At 41.8% G+C, this 6,280-nt stretch overlaps 1 pseudogene; it reads left to right on the top strand.

Annotated features, from left to right (window-relative positions):
* Positions 1-1,892: 1,892 nt before the first annotated feature.
* On the top strand, positions 1,893-2,010 carry LOC126237766 (5S ribosomal RNA; annotated as a pseudogene).
* The last annotated feature ends 4,270 nt before the right edge of the window (positions 2,011-6,280 follow it).

The raw sequence follows: 6,280 nt of genomic DNA, 5'->3' as shown, positions 1-6,280 counted from the left end.
TTTCACTAGAACTGAACGCTCCCGTCGGAACTGTGCTCAAGCTGGTATTCATTATTAAATCACAATAGAAGTATACGCTGGTTGTAGAATAACACGTACCTTCTTGAAATGAACAACATTTTATTGTTCTATTAACTGATTTCCTTCCATATACACATATATTTTAGAATGTAAATCAAAATCTCGCAATGGCGTCGATTTTTACATCACAAGAATGGCTCTTTTCTTGTAAAATTACTCTTAACAAGAACAAAAGCTCCATATCCTAAGAATAATTATGGGAGCGCTGACCGCCACAGAGTAATAAACAATATATATATATATATATATATATATATATATATATATATATATATATATATATATATATCGCACTGTCACAGCAAGTTACGCTGCATGATACATCACATCATATAGTGTTAACTTCACCCACAGCCTCGACATGGGAGGTTTCTATGACGCTCAACTATTCTGCAATTAACGGCTCAGCGTTTGTTACACACATGCATCTTGGAAGGATTTGCGGTTCTTGGCGACAGTTAACTATCAACAATTCACTGAATCCGTTCTTAAACGAGACAACAGAGGGTTGGATGACCAAGTTATTCTTCAGTGGTATGCTCAGTTTGCCAGTCATCAGAGCTGTTCGATACTATTAGTTAAAAAATAGCCATGTACATTGCTCAATAGGAAGGAAATTTAAGGAGTTAATTTCAGTTCAGTTTACGATTACATCCTACATGTATTTCATTTGAGTGAACAAATCAGAAATACAGCTCGTTTTGGCAACACAGTGAGTGAAACTTAGTTTTAGTACAATACATACATGGCACTGTCTAGCAGGTGCACAAAGATTTGCTTTTGTAACAGTTTTATCTAAGATTTTTTTTCAAAATTAAATGAATCTAGAAAAATCTGTCAAAAAAGAAGGCCCAGTTTTAATAATATCCGTTAAAAAATATCAGCTGTCAAACTTAAATTTTACCTGTCACACAGCATGAAATTTCATCAAATTTGATGGGAAATCCGTCAAGTTGGCAACGCTGATGAACAGACACGTTTGGTCGTCGTGAATGTACGAATAAACTTTGCTTTCCTAATAACTTTTTGTAACACTTTTTAATGTACAGTTGAAATACACATTTTTAAACAATACTGGTCTGACAGATCTAATCATACGTCTGCCCGCTACCACTTATAGAAACTACAGGTGAAGATACAGGAATTAATCAACTGAAGAGCGTACTACCTTTTTTCTCATGCGGATGTATCAAAACATGATCTTTCCCACAATACAACTCGTTAATTTATCTTTGTCACGGTCTATAAGTCATTAAGTTTACATATAGCTTACATGTATAAAAAGAAAAGTACAGAAAAAATAAAATTATTCAACATTTTTCCAACAGCATTGTGTTTTACGTGCTGTTTTATCTTCCTGGCTTGTGTATTTTAATGACACTCATCACCATCTGTTTTCGCATGTGCACTAAAGTTCTTGCTGTCATGAGCCCATACGGACATATCCATGTCATGTCCATGTAACTACAAGCTTAGGCATTTCATACAGTGAAGATAGTTATAAAACAATAAAATAATAAATTACAATTATTACACATAACAAGTTACAAATCTGATAGAACTGCATTGCTCACGAGTTACTAGCTAACAAAATTGTACTGCCAGCCTTGTCCCTTCCTTTTCTTGGGAGCTTGTGCTGTGTTTCTTATGATGGAAACGCGACAGAAAAAGAAAATGCACAAGCGACTGTAGGTAAACAAGTATATGAACAACAGATGTACAGAAAATACAAAGTGATGACAGCGTTTTGTCTGCAAATTTCAGAAGAAGTCACGAGATTTCACATTTTGTACCTGGTAAACTGCAGCGATGCCAACGGCCTTGTCGCAGTGGTAACACCAGTTCCCGTCAGATCACGGAAGTCAAGCGCTGTCGGGCTGGGCTAGCACTTGGATGGGTGACCATCCGGCCTGCCAAGCGCTGTTGGCAAGTGAAGTGCACTCAGCCCTCGTGACGCAAACTGAGGAGCTACTTGATTGAGAAGCAGCGGCTCCTGTCTTGGAAACTGATGTACGGCTGGGAGAGCAGTGTGCTGACCACATGCCCCTCCATATCCGCATCTGGTGACGCCTGTGGGTGAGGATGACACGGTGGCCGGTCGGTACCGTTGGGCCTTCATGGCCTGATCGGGAGGTGTTTAGTTTACTTTAAACTGCAGCGATAAGGCTGGCAATAAATTTTGTTAGCCTTTTCATCACAATAAACACAGCACAAGCTCCCAAAAAAAGAAAGTGACTCAAAACACATGGCTTGCCCAATGAGGCAAGGTGTGGACACGAGAATCTCTGTGCGTTCCTTACACAAATTTGTGTGCTTGCCATTTGATTTCCGTGTGTCTGTGAGTGTTCACAATGAAAGAGGAATCGCGTGGAAATAACTAACTCTGGCTAGGCGCACTGACTGACAACACAGTAGGCTGTGGCAGTTGCTAAAGGAAGCCTTTTCTTCTATTCGAGCAGCTATGCTACGTTTCATGCCTGAGGTCTAGTGGTAAACTGCGAGTCATCTGAATGCAACGTCTCGCGGTTGAAATCACTGATTGCCTAAAATTTTTAAAGCACCTTTCCCATTAATTTTTAAGCCCTGAGTGTAATGCTAGCACAGCAACACTATAGTTCACTTGCGGACACAACAGTAGCAACAGTTCCATTCGAACAAATATTTCTTGGCTAATCATGTGCCTATGAACACAGCATGCGTCAGAGCTCTGTGGGGCCCATTTTCTGACAACCAGCAGTAACTGCTGTGGTGGTGCCGTGTTTCCTCGCCCTTTGCTGAAAGCATTAGCCACCATTAGTAGTGGGACGAAGAGAGCATCACCCCACTCTGCATTGTTGCCAAAATTATTCAAGATAGCGGCGATAGATATGGCGTGAATGAATGGCTCTGAGCACTATGGGACTCAACTGCTGAGGTCATTAGTCCCCTAGAACTTAGAACTAGTTAAACCTAACTAACCTAAGGACATCACAAACATCCATGCCCGAGGCAGGATTCGAACCTGCGACCATAGCGGTCTTGCGGTTCCAGACTGCAGCGCCTTTAACCGCACGGCCACTTCGGCCGGCGGGATAGATATGGCAATGTCGCAATGACATGATGTTGGGAAGTTCAAATTTTGGCGGGAAAATAGGTCAGTTGGGCTACCTCCACTAACCTCATCCCCTCCTCCCCCCTCCCCTCACCTTTCCGCCTCCACTCACCCAGAAAATGGCAGGAAGTTAAAATTTTGGTGGAAAAAAGGTCACTTGGACTACTTGCACTAACATAAGTCATTTAAGTTTATTTAAACAATTTGAGGCAGCAGCTCCATTCAGTGTGTTCACCATGAAGTCTGGAGTCCAATGAACCTAGTGCACAGTACCACCACCAGATGGCACTGTCACCCCTTCCATGATATAATCCAAGAGAGGGTCCGTGGGAAAAATGGTGGGAAAAGGTCTCAGCCCGTTCAGGGTTGCTGGATAGGAAGGAGTGTCTTTTATTTATTTTGGAACAATTTATTTAGGGATGGATTTCATGTAGTTTATTTATTACACTGATAAAAAAACACTCACTCTGTTGTGCTTGGGGCCACAATACAGAGCCTACAGACCAGTAAATAACTCTCAAGTCACCAAAATAATGCAGTAAACTGATGTGCAGACACAAACACAACACGTAAATTGTGAAAATAATGCATGTAAACTGCTCTGCAGACACGCTCACTAATTCTAAACTGTCCAAATAATGCATAGCATAGCCTACAGACCTGTTCACCAAATGATGCAACAGACATGTCCACTACACATGAAGTTGTCAAAATAGTGCATATGTAATGCTCTGTTCAACACACTCACAACGATTGAACAGCCAAAAATAGTCTACTGCACAAACACTCATTGCACATAAAAATCACTTTCGAAACTATCAACCGCAACATATCAGAAGCTCCAACACTGGCACATGCAGCTGCCGCCACGAGCCACCTCCGGACAGACAAATGCAGGAGCACAAGCCTTTCACTCTCAGGTCGCTCCCACCTACAGCCAGCAGGTGAAAGTCGCATCAGTTTTCGGGTATACAGTTAGAATTCTTCGAGTGTTATGCTGATATCAAGTCTTATGTAAATAAGAGCCGAGTCACCCTCTGGACAACGTGTTTACCGTTGCTGGTACGATGCCTCTCTACATGCGCTTCAGCGAAGACCTAATTGCCGAGCGACTCATCCTTGCAGATGCACCCAGAAGGTTCTCAATGTTATACTGACGTCACACGTCGCACTATGAAAATCTGTTCCAATGCTCCCCAGAATAGCACAGGGTGCATTGTACTTAGAGATACTAATGGGACATGCGAGCTGCAGCTAGCCATGCACATGTTTACTTGTCCATCGTGCCTAACGCATTGCCACAAAATGTTCACTTAGCAACTCACCATCGCAAGTGCATCTAAAATGTCCTCAATGTTAAATTGATGTCACATGGCTATGTAAATAAGAGCCAAGTCGACCTCTCGGAAAATTTAAAGTGTCGACGAAATAGTTAATGGTCACTTTTGTTGGAGTTTTCATGATGTCTCAGCTTGTCCACATGGAAATTCTTGTTCTAAAACAACGAAAATTGCCCAGAATAACCCTGAATGCATTCCTCCTGATGGTCCTATAATGGAACTCCGTCCTGGAAATCGTTAAGTCTGGCTTTCAACAAACATCTTCAAAATGTAAACATTCTCACCACTATATAAACGCTCCTATGTCCTGGCACAAAGGATGTCTTTTGAATGAATGCAGCATTATGATCGGCTCTTACTGACTTTACCCGCCAGATTACTGATGCTGCCAGTGTGGAAGCACTGTCTGCCTTTTTCTTTCTGCAGACGAGACTTTGAGGCAAAACTATTTTATACAGAGCGCAATATTACACTGACAATCAAATTCTGCAAAAGTGGCCTACAGATCGTCAAATACAAAAAGATTCTTACTTAATTACACTGCTCTGTCACTGAGGATGGAAGCTTGAATATTAGAGTGTAAAACTGATCTCCAACCCGACAATATATCACCGACTACCATGTCGATGTATTAAACATACAATTCGTATCATGCACCACACAAAATGCCCCTCTTGCCTCATACATATAGCTATCGACCACCAGACACTTGTACATATACCATGAAGACAGACAGCATAAGCACATGCACCATAGGTATACTCCTCGCAGCACAAGATATTTTCCCGCAAGGTTGGGCAGTGATCCACTGCACCCAATAGTCACAAGTCATTCGCTCCTGAAGCGCTCACCAGAGCGCCCTCAACAGATCGAAATCACTCCATGAACTGTTGTACAAAGACGGGCTCATATCCCCTTGGCACAAAGGCGTTACTGTTTCTGGCTCTGACCTGCATGCTTGCTTGCTCTCTACACTCATCTCCAGACTCTGGATTTACAGGAACATATGTAATTTCACATGTTTTGCCAGAATATCATACCATTTACACGATACTCCTAAGATATAGAATGGAAATTATTTCTCCAGAAACCCAAAATTTTAATGATGTCTAGCGTGCTGTAAACCACTGAGTAATTAGACACTTATACCGTCTTTGAAGACCTTTGCGTGAGAACAGTAAAAAAAAAATGCGGAAACTGATATTTCCACTTGTGAATACCGATGTTGGTGACATAACAGATTCCAAACCATTCGCGTAATTCACAAAGTCAACTAAGGTGCTTCTCATGTCTAGAGAACCAGCAAACGTGTCTTCCACATGTCTTTCACCCGCTAGATTCACACACCACAATTTATGTTCACTCATCTAAATAAAGGCGCGAAAGTTTTAGTACCAGTCAACTGGACAATTTACATGGGAGGGAATAATGTTCCATCGTGAACACACGTCCATATTGGACCTTCTCAAATTTCCAGGCGAGTGCGAAAGCTGTCCAACACAAATTAAGTATTACTCCACTATTCGGCCATCTAGAGGTCATCATGGTTACATCCGCTAGATTGCTGCATCCCAACAGGCCTCTCCATTCTGACAGCTCCTACCATTAGCCGGAAACGTGAATCAATCGCTCCACAGGCCACCGGGCGAGACAGAATCTTCCTTGGAAACTGGCAACATATGTATTTTATCACTGTACTTACAATTAAATATTACGATCGCGGTCTCAATTGGACGACATTCGACAGTGAGCGAAGTGTCGCAAATAC

The sequence above is a fragment of the Schistocerca nitens genome, chromosome 2 (assembly GCF_023898315.1).
Source record: "Schistocerca nitens isolate TAMUIC-IGC-003100 chromosome 2, iqSchNite1.1, whole genome shotgun sequence".
Lineage (NCBI taxonomy): Eukaryota > Metazoa > Arthropoda > Insecta > Orthoptera > Acrididae > Schistocerca > Schistocerca nitens.
Note: the sequence above shows the minus strand (reverse complement) of the source record. Positions and strands in the feature narration are given on the sequence as shown.